The sequence below is a fragment of the Sus scrofa genome, chromosome 18, assembly GCF_054392235.1.
Source record: "Sus scrofa isolate SSC_HxYL_T2T_F1_AM1 chromosome 18, Sscrofa_HxYL_maternal_Yorkshire_Landrace_v2.0, whole genome shotgun sequence".
Classification (NCBI taxonomy): Eukaryota; Metazoa; Chordata; class Mammalia; order Artiodactyla; family Suidae; genus Sus; species Sus scrofa.
In genome coordinates this window covers 9,854,572-9,871,665 of record NC_139400.1, presented here as the reverse complement: position 1 = coordinate 9,871,665, position 17,094 = coordinate 9,854,572, and the positions used below count along the sequence as shown (strand labels likewise).

The window sequence follows — 17,094 nt, the reverse complement described above, 5'->3', positions numbered from 1 at the left end:
CCACTTAGGGGGGCACCCCCACACTGCAGTAAGAAGAGACTCCAGCCAGGGGAAAGAGGGAAGCTCGTGGACCTGGACAGGTGTGGACACAGCCAAGATACTCCTGCCCAAAGCGCCCACGGGGCCACTCTGCCTGCTCGCCGCCACATCCCGGAGACCTGTTCTTCCCAACCCCGTCCTGCTGACGAGCCACGCAGTGGAAAGGAAATAACGGGTATTGTTCCTGTGAAAGCAATTATCATGGGGCTTAATGTACTGTATCTGGGAGCCAATTACATTATATTTATACTCAAATGTTATGACAAAGAGCTTTGTAACAAGGGCGAAGTAGTTATGAAGGCAAAAGCCATGTGATTATGCATTAATTACATGCGCTGCAGATCACATGATAATTACGCTCCGCATTACCAAATAACTCCCAAGAATAATTATTATGCAATTTGTACATTTTAGATCTTATGGTAACACTTTAGTACTTAGAACTACCCCATGCAATTATCCATAATTATCTAATCACTAAATATCGTGTAATTACAGAGATATATTTTTATGCCCCGCACAAAAACACACTACCAAAATCTTCAAATCAGGATGCTGTGCTTGTGTGTGTGTGTGTGTGCGCGCACGTGAGTGCAAGAAGGTCCAGAGCTCACTGTGGACACGCGTCCTGGGGGGCGTTAAAAGGCCAGCTCCTACATACCAGCCGCCTTCACGAGCACACTTGAATCGCTTTTCAAATGCAAATCGGACGTTTTTAAATTTACACATGGCAAGAATCAAACAGTTGGAACCATTGGAAATCTCCGAAGGCCCACTGGCATTATCCAAAGTGGAAGCTGTTGGGAGATTCACCCCCAGGCTGCCTCCTACGGGAGCCGGCGAGCCGCTGAATTCGAGAAGTGGTGTCTGGAGAGAGGTCACCACGGGCAGGCCCAGCCCGCAGGCACTGATACCCTTCCTGTGGGATTACATGTGCTCGATAATGAGCCAGGTCGTTCCGTTTGCCAAAAGCAACTAAAAAGGCCCCACAGGAATGGAGTGGCTGTCATTGGTCCACTCTCAGAGGGGCTCTCAACTGGAAGCGCACCTGCAAAGTTGACATGACAGCTAGCACCGTGGACGCAGACCACGGGCCTCGTAAACCACGCCAGTCCCGAAAGGACGGTCTTAATGTTACGATCTACCAGCAAACAGAAAACACCAAGCACGCCAAAGGAGCTTCCTATGAAAAAAACTCATTTTTAAAAACTTAAATAACACAGAGGTCCTGTCATGGCACAGTGGAAACAAATCCAACTAGGAACCAGGAGGTTGTGGGTTCGATCCCTGGCCTCACTCAGTGGGTTAAGGATTCTGCCTTGCTGTGAGCTTTGGTGTAGGTCGCAGGTGTGGCTCGGATCTGGTGTTGGTGTGGCTGTGGTGTAGGCCAGCAGCTGCAGCTCTGATTCGACCCCTCGCCTGGGAATCTCCTTATGCCACATGTGCGGCCCTAAAAAGCAAAAACAAAAAAACTTAAACAACAGAACTTCAATAATATTTGGATCTAGAGAGCAGAGAAGTCTTCCCTGTGCCGACTCTGGGGTCTGTAAGGAAGCCTCGGTCACAGCAGGTGGCCGCCTGGGAGAGGTCGTCCGCTTGTGACGCGATCCCCGAGCCCAACGGCAACCTCCCGCCCAGATTGCTAAGCTCTCCTGGGGGCAGGAGGAATGGCCCGTGGATGGGGGAAGCAGAGGTGGGCAGAGGTCAGGGCTCCACGTCCACCCTGAACTTCGCTCGAGGCTGGTCATTGGGAAGATGAGGAGACACACTTGACCTGCTTTCCTGCCAGGTACAGCCAGTCCCCGGAAGCTGTGTGCGTGGAAGGCTGTGCGGGGGAGAGAAGACACAGGCGGGCCAGGGACCTGGGGACCCGAGAAACAATGGGGGCTGGGCCCTGGTTTCCCGTCATCTGTGATCTCAGACCCAGAGCCGAATCAGCAGCTTGATGCCAACAAGGCCCCAGCTAAGGTCACTTCTCTAGCAGGAGGGCCAGGAAGGAAGTGACTTACAGACTGTGGACAACACAGCACCAATCCAACCAGACACCATGGAAGAAGGCGCCCCACCCCCACCTGTGCCCCACCCCCACCTGTGCCAACAAAGCCAAGAGGCAACCTGGGCACCCTCCCTCTGAGGCAGAGGGACCTGCCATGTCGTGAGCAACCGAGCAAAGAGTGGGGTTCCTCACCCCTCGTGTCAGTGGAGACCCCCCAGCAGTGGGGACAGAACCCTCCCTGCAGGTGTCAGCACAGGTCCGCAGAGAACCTGGACTACTGTATCAAGTGTCAGCAACAGAGCCCCACCCCTGACCCCACAGAGCAGTGCCAGGAAAAGCCAGCTGAAGCATAGAGTTTAAATGAAATCCAGACTCTCATAATAAAATACAAAGATGCCCAGGTCTCCACAGAAAACCACTCTTACCAAGACCAAGAAAACATCAAACCCAATGAAAGAAAAGACAACAGGAGCAATGACGCTGATACCAGGGAGGTGCTAGCATTATCTGACAAGGACTGCAAGGCGGCCCTGATCAAAAGGCTTCAGTGAACAATCATCAACACTCTTGAAACAAATGAAAAAACAGGAAACCTCAGCAAAGAAATTAATACGAGATGAACCAAGATAAAGTATTATAACTGAAAAATGCAAGGATCAAAATAAATAGCTCACTGGAAGCACTTAATAGAAGGGTGGAGGAGGCAGAAGAGCCAGTGACCTGGAAGAAAGAACAGCAGAAACCACCCAATTCCAGCAACAGAGAGAAGACGGTATGAAAAAAAAGGACAGAGCCTCTGGGTTGTGGGGCTATAATAAAAGATCTAACATTCATGTCATCAGAGACCCAGAAGGGGAGGAGAAAGAAGGCAGAGCCGAAATGGCCCTCGAAAAAGCGATGGCTGCAAATTTCTCTGTTGGGGCAAGTGACATAAACCTAAAGGTTCCACCCCAAATGGGATAAACCTAAATCTCCTCCAAGACACATGATAATTAAACTTCTGAGGACTAAATACAAAGAAAAAGATCTTGACAGTAGCCAGAGAAATGACACCTCACCTACTAGGGGAACATAGTTCAAACGACAGAGGAGTTCTCATCAGAAACCATGGAGGCCGCATGAAATCACATGACATTTTTCAAGTGCTGAAAGAAAAAAGCTGTCAATCCAGAATTCTAAAAGTCTACCTCTCCAGATACCCAGTGAAAATATGGTTCAGGAATGACAGGGAAATGAAGACATTCTCAGATAAAGGAAAATGAGAGCATGTTTTACCAGCAGACCTACCCTAAAAGAATTGCTAATAAACTTCCCTCAATAGAAAAGCGATGGGAGAAGAAGAAACCTTGGAATATCAAGAAGGAAAAAGAGCATGAAAAGTAAAGCTGTCAAAAAAAAAAAAAGAAAAGAAAAAAGAAAAAAGAAAAGAAAAGAGGAGCTCCCGTCATAGCTCAGTGGTTAATGAATCCAACTAGGAACCATGAGGTTGCAGGTTCAATCCCTGGCCTCGCTCAGTGGGTTAAGGATCTGGCGTTGCTGTGAGCTGCGGTGTAGATCACAGATGCAGCTCAGATACTGCATTGTTGTGGTTCTGGCATAGGCCAGGTGCTACAGCTCTGATTAGACCCCTAGCCTGGGATCCTCCATATGCTGTGGGTGCAGCCCTAAAAAAGACAAAAAAAAAAAAAAAAGTAAAGCTGTGAGAAAGTACAATAACATTCTCCTGAGTTTTCTAAACTATCTTTAACAGTTGAAGCAAAAGTGATTACATTGTTTGATGTGCTTTTAAATATATGTAGAGAAAATATTTTAAAAAAATAAAAATAAATATATGTAGAGAAAATATTTAAAATAATTATAATAAACAAGGAGGAAGAATCATAAATGGAGGTAAGGTTTCTATACCTCTTCTCAAAATGGTAAAATTACAGCCCTAGTACATTGTGACAGTTTTGTATATATAATGTACTATCCCTTGCAACCCCTAAAAAGGCTGTCAAGAGTTACACTCAGAAACACTATAGATAAATCAAAATGGATCTGCTGGAAATTACTGACATAATCTAAAGAGAATACAGAGAAAAAATAGAACAAATAGAAGACAAAAAAATAAAACAGGAGTTGAAGCCTTAAGAAATCAATAATTACATTAAATGTAAACAGGCTAAATTTCCAACAAAGACAGACAATGACTGAGTGGATTAAAAATGCATGACCCAGGAGTTCCCATCATGGCTCAGCAGCAACGAATCTGACTAGCATCCATGAGGATGCACATTTGATCCCTGGCCTTGCTCAGTGGGTTAAGGATCTGGCGTTGCTGTGAGCTGTGGTGTAGGTCGCAGACACGACTCAGATCCTGTGTGGCTGGGGCTGTGGCTGTGGTGTAGCTATAGCTCCGATTTGATCCCTAGCCTGGGAACCTCCACATGCCATGGGTAGAGCCCTGAAAAAAAAAATAGACCAAAAAAATGCATGACCCAGCCATAGCCACATGCTATTTATAAGCAATTTTCAGGTGAAAGTAAAAGAATGCAAAAAGATATATCATTAATGAAAGGAAAGGAGCAGTGGCTATAGGAATAGCAGATCAATTAGTCTTCAGAACAAACAAAATTACCAGGGACAGAGGCATAATGTAGTGATAAAAGGGTAATTCCACCATGAAGACACAGCAACCCCAAATGTACACGTGCCAAACGCCAGAGTTGCACATATGTGAAGCAGAAACTGACGAAATTGTCTACATCGTCATCATCCCAATTACCCTGCGGGACATGTGCACCTTTGTGCAACGAAGATGGACCCATCCCTGAATTTAAAATAAAACTCAGCAAAATGAAAGAAATCAAAGTCATTTCGAGTATGTTTGCCAATCACACTGGAATCAAACTAGAAATCAATAACATTAAATATAACAACAAACTTTCCCAAACACTTGGAAATTAAACACTTCAAAATAATCCATGAGTCAAAAAGAACCCAAGGGAAAAAATACAGGGAACTGAGTGAAAGTACAAAGCAGCAAAATCAGCGGGGGTTGTGTGGGGGGGGTGGGGAGGCACCATTAAAACTGTACTGAGTGAAATTTTTAGCACTAAATGCTTACATGAGAAAAAGTCTCAAATCATCTAGATTCCCACATGAAGAAGCTAGAAAAAAAGGAGAGCAAAATAAACCCAAAGCAAAGAGACAGAAGGAAATAACAAAGAGAAGCAACCATCACAATGGAGAAATCGGTGAAAACAAAATCCGGTTCCCTGAAAAGATCGGTACAATTGGCAAACCTCTAGCACGACTGACAACGCAAAGGAGAGAAGAGTCACAAATTACCCAGCAATAAAACAGGCTCTCAGCACAGAGCCTCAGACCTCATAAGGGAACCGACAGGTTCACCCACACAGGAACACAGCAACGAAATGAACTGGACCCATTCCTCAGAAAACACATATGAACACAACTCATCCAGTATGAAACAGATCATTGGACAGCCCTATTACTGCTGAGGAAGTTTAATTCAGAATTTAAAACCTCCCCCGTTGCTCAGGGGGTCAAGGATCCGGCGTTGCCATGAGCTGTGGTGTAGGTGGCAGATGCAGCTCGGATCCCAAGTTGCTGTGGCTGTGGTATAGGTTGGCGGCTGCAGCTCCAATTAGACCCCTAGCCTGGGAACCTCCATCTGCCACGGGAGCAGCCCCAGAAATGGCAAAAAGACAAAAGAAAACAAACAAACAAAAAAACAAACAAAAAAAAAAACCTCCCCCGAAAAAGAAATCTCCAGAACTAGATAGTTTCACAGGATAACTCTACCAAACATTTAAGGGAGAATTAACATGGATTCTACACAATCCCTTCCAGAAAAGAGAAAAGGAGGCAACAGTTCCAAATGAATTATGTAGCTAATATTAACCTGATAGCAAAAACAAAGACAGGACCAAAAAGAAAGAAAGAAAGAAACCTGCAGACCAATACCCCACATGAACATGGACATAAAAATCAGTAAGATAAGAGTAGCATATAAAATAGATGCAAATAATTGTACATCATGGGGTTCATTCCAGGGATGCAAGGCTGGTTTAATCCAAAATAAATCAATCAATTCAACACCTACTCAAGGTGAAAATTCTCTGAAATATAGGCATTGAGGGTAACCTCATCGACTGGATAAGTAACCTCTACACAAGACCTCTGCCGTTTGAAGGTCCCGTTAAGAGAGTAAAAACACAAGTACGAAGACGAAGAACATAGTTCAAACGACACAGTCACCAAGTGACCAGTCTCGAGAATATACACAGAGCTCTCAAAACTAAACATTAAAAAAAAATCCAGTTGGAAAATGCGCGGAAGACCCGAAGAGGAATTTCGTTGACAGGGACACACAGATGGCACGTTGCACGCGAAGACGTGCAACCGCGAGAGCCGTCAGGGAAAGGCGCCCAGCGAAACACCAGTGCCCGCTCATCGGAAGGACTAGGGTAAAAAGCAGCGACAGCACTAGGCTCTGGCGAGGAGCTGGAGAAACGGGATCCCCGAGACATTTCTGGTGGGATTGAAAAAAGGCACAGCCACCCTGGGAAAAACCGTGCGGCAGTTTCTTAAAAAAATAAACGTGCACATCATACGACGCAGCAGTCGGACCCTCGAGCGTTTATCCCACAGAGAGGAAGACCGCATGCACACACACACAAATTATATAGCAATGTTTATCACCGTTTTATTTAAAATACCCCATCACTAGAAACAGCCCAGATGCCATGCAGTGAGTGAGGGTGAAACCCACAGGTCTGTCCACACCGTGGACTGGCGCTCGGCAGTAGAAACTCCACGATGGAAAGGAAGGAACTGCAGACCCAGTCACCGCCTGGAAGAATCTCTGAAAAATCCTGCTGAGTGAACCAAGCCCGTCCCCACAGGTGACTTCACTTACATAACACACGTGACCCACGCTCACGTGCCACGTCAGGCAGGTGCCCCCGACCTCTCGCCACTCACAGCCCCGGGTGGCCGCAGATGGGCAGGTAACTGGCCAATATCCAAGCTGACATGAGATAGTAACATAACAGGCACGAGCACACAGCTGTGGAAATAAAGCAACCAAGAGATGCGTTTGGGACCAGAAACCGGGAAAACTTCACGGAGCAAAGCTGTATTTGGACCCAGGCTGGAAGGATAAACAGAATCCTAGCAGATGGAGAGGCTGGGAAGTGCCCCAAGATAACAGAGGAGCGGGAGGAGGCGGCCGCGACACACGGTTGGAGAGGGTGTGCGTCCAGGGATAGGGTTGGGGACCCAGGGTGGAGCGTGAGGGTGAAGCCACAGGAGGCTAGGACACCACACCAGAAGGGCTGGCATCTTGTGCATCCAGCGGGCAGCCATAAAGAGCTACCAAGTAGGACAGAAATTCCAACTGTGTCTTAGAAAGATGATAAAATCACCATATTAAAAATTTGGGGAGTCCTCATCGTGGTGCAGTGGAAACAAATCTGACTAGGAACTATGAGGTTGCAGGTTCGATCCCTGGCCTCGCTCCATGGGTTAAGGATCCGGCGTTGCCATGAGCTGTGGTGTAGGTCGTAGACACAGCTCAGATCTGGCGTGGCTGTGGCTGTGGTGTAGGCCGGCAGCTGTACCTCTGATTCCACCCCTAGCCTGGGAACCTCCATATGCCGAGGGTGTGGCCCTAAAAAGCAAAAATAAATACATACATACGTACATAAACATTTTAAAATAATAATATTATCTATCCAACAAGCCAGGCACTATCCTAGTATTTCTTGTTTAATCCTCATGATTCGTGAATAATAAAGACAGCAGAGAGAAGGAAAAAGTGTTAGGTAAGCGTTGTGACCTCACAGAGGGGGGACCTCATGGTGTGGGGACCTCACAGAAGGGGGACCTCACAGAGGGGGGGACCTCACAGAGGGGGACCTCATGAGGGGGGACCTCACCGAGGGTCCTTGCGGCCAAGTGGCACTTTGGGCGGAGGCAGCATGGGCAGGGCCTGGGCTTCGGGGGAGGAAGGGTGTCAGCACCTGGGGACAGCCTTCAGGGAGAACAGGGCAGGATGGAGGGTGACCCCAGGAGGGAAGAGGGTGTTTTCTCAGCATCAGCCTGTTTCCCTTCACGGGAGAGAAGCCAGACTCACAGTCCACCCCCGAGGCCAGGGCCTGGCCTGGCGTCCAGGGAGCCCCAGGTCAGGGCAGCGCAGGGCTTGCGTGGGTGTGACACAGGGTTTCACAGTCGTGGGAGATGCGCGGCATCGCTGTTTATAAGTTAGGCTGGAACCTTTGCATCCAAGACTTTCAAACACGGAGCCGTATGGTCTACGATCGTTTTCTCTGCCTCTTTGAACGGTGTTTTCAAAGACAGCGTTCAAGCCGTGCAAGCCGTCGGTCTCGTTATTACACATTCACACTTCATTTGCACGTTGAAAACTGTGATTATCAACTGACTTATTGACTTCCTTGTAAATAACTTCTTCCTCCCACCTGGCACCCCGTAAATTTACACCCCTTCCCGTAAGCCTTCCAGGAGCTGCGCGTCACCACTGCTGGGCATGTTCCGAGAGGGCGCGGCCGGGTTACGGAAGGACGATCCCAGGGGACACCTTTAAAGACGTGAGCAACAGCAGCGGTCTCTCCGAGGTGAATACCTTGCAAGGCAAATCGCATGCCCGAGACCGTCCCCGCTGGTACCCAGTGCGCCCCTCGGCTTCCGGGTGCTGCGCAGGGAGCGGGGGCAGCACGCGGGCGGCCGCTGGCCCTGAACACCACCCACTCAGCCCCAGATGAGGAGCGTGGCTGAAGAGCTCTGGCCTCTCTGTTGTAAAATCAATCATTTACAGACATTCTCTTTTACACAATCTGAACATCAACGAAAAAAACATGGACCCATTTGTCACTGCAGGAGAGAAGCCCCTGGAAAGTTTCCATCTGCTAGGGCAAGTTTAAGAAGGCAGAGAGGACGCACCTGGAATGCGAAGTGCATCTCGTGGCCTTTGGTGGTAGAGCAAATCCATCAACATTATTAGTCAGGACGAGCTCTCTTTTAAAAGAGAAAAGCTGAATTAGGGTCCAGGGTAATTAAACTTGGTTTCCATCTTGGGATGTGTCTTTGTGTGTGTGTGTCTGTGTGTGCATGTAATTAAAACACTGCACCATGAGGGCCTCCCGCCAGGGGGACCACCGCGTAACTGCCCTCGTGAGTTTGAGGGACTGAAAATACAGCTGCTGCTGACTTGACGGAGTGCCCTAGTGTTTTTTATTTTTATTTTTATTTTTTTTGACTTTTTGCCTTTTCTAGGGCCACTCACGCGGCATATGGAGGTTCCCAGGCTAGGGGTCCAGTCGGCACTACAGCTGCTGGCCTGCACCACAGCCACAGCATCGCAGGATCCGAGCCGCGTCTGCGACTCATACCACAGCTCAGGGCAATTCTGGATCTTTAACCCACGGAGCAAGGCCAGGGATCAAACCCGCCACCTCATGGTTCCTAGTTGGATTCATTAACCACTGTGCCATGATGGGAACTCCTGGAGCTCCCTATGTGGGCTGCTCAGCTTCCTGGGCACAGAAGCACAGCTCCATAAAGCATGGACATGGCTGGAATTTGCTAAGTATTTGATGATGTAAACTGATAAAGCAGATGGAGATAGAAGCATACTGGGCATTTGGTTTTCTGGTCTGTGAAGATCTGACTGTGAGGAAAGCTATGGTTCCTACTCTCATTATGGGATTTACGTCTTAACGGAGGGATAATCACTAAACACACACACAGTGAAACAGGGAATTTTGGATTGTGACAGGTGCTATGGAGAAAGTCAATGGGTTATGCGTGGAGAATAGCCACAGGGGACAGGTGAACGGGTGGACAGGTGAACAGGTGAACAGGTGAATGGGTAGACAGGTGAACGGGTGGGCAGGTGAGTGGGTGGACAGGCAAATGTGGTGGACAGGTGAACAGAATGGGCAGGTGAACAGGCAGACGGGTGAACATGTAGATAGGTGAACGGGTGGACAGGTGAACAGATAGACAGGTGAACACAGCAGATGGGTGAGTGTGTGGACAGGTGAGTGGGTGGACAGGCAAACGTGGTGGACAGGTGACCAGAATGGACAGGTGAGTGAGTGGACAGGTGAACAGAGAGACAGGTGAACAGGAGGATGAGCAGACAGGTGAACACAGGGACGGGGTCATTAGAAAGGGCAGGGGAGAACAGGAGGCCAGCAAAGACGAGGAACAGGTGAGGGTTAGGGATGCACCTCTGGTCTCCCCACCCCCAGCCTCTCCTCGGCTCTGTCCCACTTCCTCCCCTCAGGGCTGCTCCTGAGCTGCACCCCCCCGCCCCCCCACCTCTCACCGAGGGCCTTTGCAGTTAGAGAGACTTAGAACTCAGACGTCGGTCAAATGGAAGTTTGGAAGATGAGAGTCTCATCTCGGGATTCAAACCGGTGGCCGAGAGCGAACACGCCTCCCTCCGGGACGGGGATCTGGCTGACCTGAGACGGCCCAGCCCGAGCTCGGCTCTTTACTCCGGCCTCACCATCTGGCTGGATGGAGCACATCCAGAAAGTTCTGGAGTTTGATGATTCAGAGCTGAGAAAGGAGGAATTCTCCTCGTCTTCAAAATTAGTCTCGAGCAAGGAGAGGTGAGCAGGAAGCCACGGACGTGGCGCCCACGTGGGTCCTGCACACCGGCCTTGTCATCGTCCACCTGACTCCCTGGAAAAGCCTCTCCTGGAAAATGCGATTTCCAGCTACGCCGAGGCACGGATCCATGAGATTTTGGAGACACCTTCTCCACCCGTGACAATCAATACTGCATGCTGGGACCCTCCAGCCATGACATGAGGCTGCGTGATGTCAAGACACATTAAAAGTGGCTGATCTGGGCGAGGCTTCGTTCACAGACCGATTGATTGATTGATTTGATTGACTGAAGATACACATTTCTCCTAAGGCTCTGCGTTGTGTAGCAAAATACAAACGCCCACAAAAATGAAACGGAAGTCAGCACTTAAAGGGAGAGGGCACCAGCCTTGTGCAAATGACAGTGGGGGGAAAAAGAAAGAAGTGGCAGTGGGGGACCTGCAGAATCAGGCCCCTGGAGGTGACAGATGAAGAGGATTAGAAGGTGCCGTGGGCTGCATACCCCCTAAGTCCACAGGTAGAAGCCCAGCCCCCAGGGAGGCGGGGCCTTGGGGAGGTGACGAGGGTCTCACGAGGTGGGGGGGGGGGGTTGCTGCCCTTAGGAGAGGGACAGACTTGAACTCCTTCACCCTGTGGGTGAGGCCGGCGGGAAGGCAGCCGTCTACAAGACAAAAACTGTCCTCACCATATACGCATCTGTGGCGCCCTGACCTTGGACTTCTGGTCCCCAGGATGTGAGCAGCAAATGTTTGCTGTTTCAGCCCAGTTTGAGGTCCCGTCTGGGGCCAGAGCAGACAGGCCAGGCTGCCTGGGCTCTGACCCCAACCTGACCCCAGGCATGCTGGCCAGGAAGAAAGTGTCAGTGCTGGCACGGCACCCCCTGGGGAGGCCGAGGAGGCAGGAGAGCAGAGGAGGGAGCATCTCGGAGAAAATGCAGACGGAGTGCCTGGTGGCAGGACACACGCACTTCACCTGCACGCTCACGCAGGTGAACAGGGACCGGAGGGGGAAACTGAGGCCCAGAGACGGTGAGCAGCTTGCTCACAGGCACACGGCCGGTGGTCAGCAGAGCCAGGCCGTGGGCAGCTCCCGCATCTGCCTTCCCGCTGCGCAAGGCGCCCAAGCCGGGGAGGGGGGCACAGGAAGGGGGAGAAGGTACCTCCATCACCCTTTACTGTGACTACGGAAATCGCAAAAACACACTGAACACAATTACAACACCCTATTTCAAGGGGGAAAGAAGAAGGGATTCCACCGAAAATGGGAGAAAACGAGGGTTTTCAGATAGAGCCCTAAACCAGGGCTCCCCTCAGTGCCTGCGGAGGCCGCAGGGGCAGCAAAGCACGGAGCAGGACACACACTTCCGCCCAGTGCATGCCCTGCTCTTGGTTTGTAGGTGGCACTGGTGTCAGCGCAGGCCCCCCAGCGTGCCCACGTCCCTGCCTGGCCTTGGAACGCAAGGCCTCTCCGCAGAGGCAGAAGACACGTGCACCTTCCTCTGGCAACCCCTGGAGAAACGAACGGTGCCGCCAGCACCCTGCCAGCTGGGAACGGACACATATGTGCCCTGGACCTGAGACGCAGGTCGGCAGGGGAGGTGGGGACGCTGAATGGGGACACCACCGTCCCATGGAGGAGCCAGGCTTCCCACGGTCTCCACAACCCAGAAACAGACTTGTATTTGAGCCCTTCTTTTTGCCTTTTTTTTTTTTTTTGGTCTTTTCTAGGGCTGCTCCCACAGCCTATGGAGGTTCCCAGGCTAGGGGTCGAATCAGAGCTGTAGCCACTGGCCTACACCACAGCCACAGCAAAGCGGGATCCGAGCCACGTCTGCGACCTACACCGCAGCTCATGGCAACGCCAGATCCTTAACCCACTGAGTGAGGCCAGGGATCAAACCCGCAACACCTCACGGTTCCTAGTCGGATTCGTGAACCACTGGGCCACACCGGGAACTCTGAGCCCTTCTTTTAAAATGTTTGCAATGATTCAAAACATTTTAAATGCTGTGAAGACCAAACAAACAAAATAAAATGAAACAGAAGTTCCTGTCATGGCTCAGTGGTTAACAAACCTGAATAGCATCCATGAGGACATAGGTTCGATCCCTGGCCTTGCTCAGTGGGTTAAGGATCTGGCATTGCTATGAGCTGTGGTGTAGGTCACAGACACAGCGTGGATCTGGCATTGCTGTGGCTGTGCTGTAGGCTGGCAGGTGTAGTTCCAATTCAACCCCTAGCCTGGGAACTTCCATATGCCATGGGTATAGCCCTAAAAAGACAAAAGACAAAAAAAATAAAAAATAAAAATAAAAACAAAACACATCCTTGCTCACACACACATGCATATCCATGTACAAGTGCACACAGTACATGCACATACACATGGTCATCTATACACTTGCACACATGAACATACATGTGCACAGTGCACATCTACATGTGTGCTCATACGCATGCACCTCCATGCACACACATGTGCGCACGTACACGTGTGCTCACATGCATGCACATCCATGCACACACGTAGACATGCACACGTGCATGTCCATGCACATGCGTGTACGTGCATACACACACGAACACACATGTGTACTGTGCACATCCATACACAGGTGCACATATATACACATATGCTCACTCATACACAGCCATGCACACGCATATGCAGGTATGCACACATGTGCACGTCCATGTACACACGGGCACATCCATACACATGCACACGTGACCACATCCATGTACACACATGCACACATGGGCACATCCATGTACACCGTGCACACCTGCACACACATGTACTCACACGTGTGCACATTCATGCACACACATGCAATCTGTGTGATACATGTATACATCCATGTCCGCGTGTGCGCACCCATGTACACACATGCAATGTGCGCATGTGCACACACATGCACACACATGCCCACAGCCATATCCGTGTGCATGCACACCACCTGGGAGCTGGTTGGCCTAAGAGCCTCCAGTCTGCCTTCTAAGCAACCAGGAAAGTAACGAGGACCCCTGGCCGGTGTCTGTGGTTGAGGGCAGAGGAGCTGGCAGGCTGGCAGCTGCCCTCCACGACATCGTCACCGAGGGCCGGGCAGACTCTAATTAACATCTTTTGTTAGTGGTCACTACGTCCTACGTTCAACAAACTTACTGAATGCGTTCCTACTTCAAACGATTTCACTCTAATTTGACAAGATATGCCAGGCCCTTCCCCCAGTGTGCGCACGTGCTACACCCGACATGTTCAGTGTGTACAGCACACACATGCACACACACACACGTGCCCATGTTCCTAACCTCATGCTCACGTGTTACTGCATGCTTCTTACAGATGTGAAAAAATAAAAACATCTTTAAATGCCTGTCCATAGATGCATTGTTAAATGAACCAGCAACTCAAAATGTGTTGTGGTCATTAAAATATTCAAAACTACCACAATAACCAAGATATGCTTACACTATCAAAGCAGAGTGGGTGGCGGGACCCTGCGTCTGTGTCTGAGGCGTGGGGAGCTGCTGTCTCTGGGAGGCAAGAACGTGGATGGTCTCTTAGGTCCGCTTCTCTGTACCATCTCTATCCCTCCTTTTCTGGCCACGTCCTCAGCGTGTGGAAGTTCCCAGGCCAAGGACTGAAGCCCCGCCACAGCAGCAACCCAAGCTGCTGCAGTGATTCAGGTTTGTTAACCCACGGCACCACAAGGGAACTCCCCCAGATTCCTTTGACCGCGTTATTTATTTGTATAATTTGAAACCATATGACACATGTATTAAAGAAAATGCAATTCATATCAAAACAATGCCGACATTACACAGAGCAGGAGGGGGCAGCCTCCCCATCCCCCAGAGCCAAGGTTTTGCACACGCCTGCCTGCGTATGCGCACACGCACCCACACACACACCACACACCACACAGACCCCCACTCACTCACTCAGAGAGAGATGGAAGATTCTTATTTTAAAAAGATAATTTTTAAAAGAGAAGCTTATTTGTTACAAAGAATCTCAAGCTGAACTCTAATGGTTTTTGCCCTCGTCTGGTCTTTTGATGTGACATAAAGCACATTTCATTTCTGAGCCACAGTCCTGATATGTTCTTTCAAACTGACATCAGCTAACACTTAGGACTATTCCTTAGCAGCATTTTATATAATTTTTCAAGCCCTTATAACTCTGCCTTCCCAACTTTGTGATTAGGAAGGACAATTTCATTTACTTCACTAGCTGGCAGGAAACAAATCAACAATTCATTTGTCCTTAATGTGCTTGAGGGAAATTCTTCTCAAAGAAAAAAGGTGCAAAAATCATTGACAGCGAAGTGAATACATGTTGACTTGACTCTAACAAGTACAGAGATTAAAGCTCTATGGAAATCTTGGTGGAAATAGTATAAAACAGAGTTTGGAGACAATGCCACATGGAGGCTGAAAGAAAAACCCCACAGCAGAGGGAAGGGGCCGAGGCACAGGGTGGGCGGTGCCACCCAGCAGACGCTCAGAGGTTGGGTGAAAGCCCATAAGAACGTGCCCACCTGCAGGGGAACAGACCCTATGGCTCTGGGGACAGGGGGAACCAAAGGTCCTGCTGGAGCCCAGCAGGCACCAGCCCGACCCAGGAAGGGGCTGCTCTCCTCCTGATGTCAGCATCACTGCGCCGTCTCTCGGTAGATGCGTACAGACTCAGAATGTGCTCAGTGAGCAGAGTAAGCAGGCGGGTTCTGGACCGCCGGCACTGCTCCCACGGCCGGACACCTGCAGCTCGTGGTCTGAGCCACGGATGCCCATTCAGGCCAGGCAGAGCCTGAGGGTCTCGGCCATGCGAGGGCCACACGACAGTGGTCTGGCCTCCTGGTCGCCTCGCATGACACTTGTGTTCCACTAAAAATAAAAGGTGATCACAATCTCACAATCAAAGGTCCCTGTCATCTGCCCCCGGGCAGCTCCCTCCAGTTGCCATGGCAACCCTGGCATTCCCAGGCACACAGAGCGCCAGAGGCCTGTGGTGGCCTGCCCGCTGCTCCAGGCCTCCCTCACGTCCACGTCCACCGCGGTCAGGGCCAGGAGGGCAGCTCCGAGCCCCACCTCACAGGCTGGCCTCCTGGCACCAATTATAAGCCCTCCCAGGGCCTCTGGGTGATGGCAGAACAGTTCTGCGTAGGCGGAGCTGAGCTTATTGCCACTAAATTACTTCTGTGCAGTCAGTGGCGCCCTGGGAGCCGGGCCGCGTTCTCATCTGCTCCCCCTCTCCCCCCTGCTCTGGTGACCACAGGCACACAGGTCTCCCAACAGCTCAGACTGACACCCCCCGCCTCAACCCTGGGCTCAGGGGCCGGCCCCGCCCTGCCCGTGGCCACAAGAACGGGACAGGTCCGGGGCTGCAGTCACAGCCAAGGGCAAGATCAAGCAGGGCGAACCGTTAACCCAGTGAGGTCGGATGGAAGACCACACACGCTCCCTAAGGAAGCGAGTGGTGTGCAAACCCGGGCCGGTGCCTGCACCTGCGCCAGCGCTACGCAGAGTGGACTGTCCTGAGATGAGGCAGCCTGAGATGCTGGACAGGTTCTTGCCGGGTGGTCTGGCTTCCCTTCCCCAAACTGAGGCTCAGCGGGTGAGAGTCTGCTTGGTCCAGGCTCCCCTGCCTCCCCATCAGATGCCAAGAACCAGAATCAAAGGTGGAGGCACGACTCCCTTGAAAGGGAATTGACCATGCAGGACAAAGCAAACCCGAATCACCCGACCTCTTATTTCCCAGCTGTACCCATAGATTGCGCAGAGAGAATTTAGATAAACAGAGTCTTTGCTCCCATTCCACCTTGCAGACCCACCTCGGCCCCTCGTGTTCTGGACTTGAACCTGGGCATGTGTCACTGAAGCTGCCCCCGCTGAACCCGGAACCAGAGCGGGGGCCTGGCCACGAGATACAGGGAGGTGTCGGTGAGTTAGCTGTTGGCTGGTTAGTTTTGAACTCGTTCCTGGCACAGGACTTCTGGAGAGGAGAGAGGGACACACCGAAAGAAAGTGTCCTGGCCACACCCTGGCCTGATTCTCACGAAGCAGCTCACCTGCCAGCTCCGTCCCTACCGGGTCCATGGCTGGTGGTCAGAAGGAACTCACCAGAGTTGTGGCACTTTCATTTAAAGTATTGATCCATTTGGAATTTTTTCTTGCCAAAAGAAATAAGAACTCGGAGTTCCCGTCGTGGCGCAGTGGTTAATGAATCTGACTAGGAACCATGAGGTGGCAGGTTCAATCCCTGGCCTCGCTCAGTGGGTGCACAATCTGGCATTGCCATGAGCTGTGGTGTAGGTTGCAGACGTGGCTCGGATCCTGCGTTGCTGTGGCTGTGGTGTAGGCCGGTGGCTCCAATTCAACCCGTAGCCTGGGAACCTCCATATGCCG

At 50.6% G+C, this 17,094-nt stretch overlaps 1 protein-coding gene across 8 annotated transcripts in view; it reads right to left on the bottom strand.

The window, feature by feature from the left end:
• PTPRN2 (protein tyrosine phosphatase receptor type N2) overlaps nucleotides 1–17,094 on the bottom strand; it is a 669,120-nt gene that overhangs the window by 457,319 nt on the left and 194,707 nt on the right. The gene's annotated exons all lie outside the window — the stretch shown is intronic.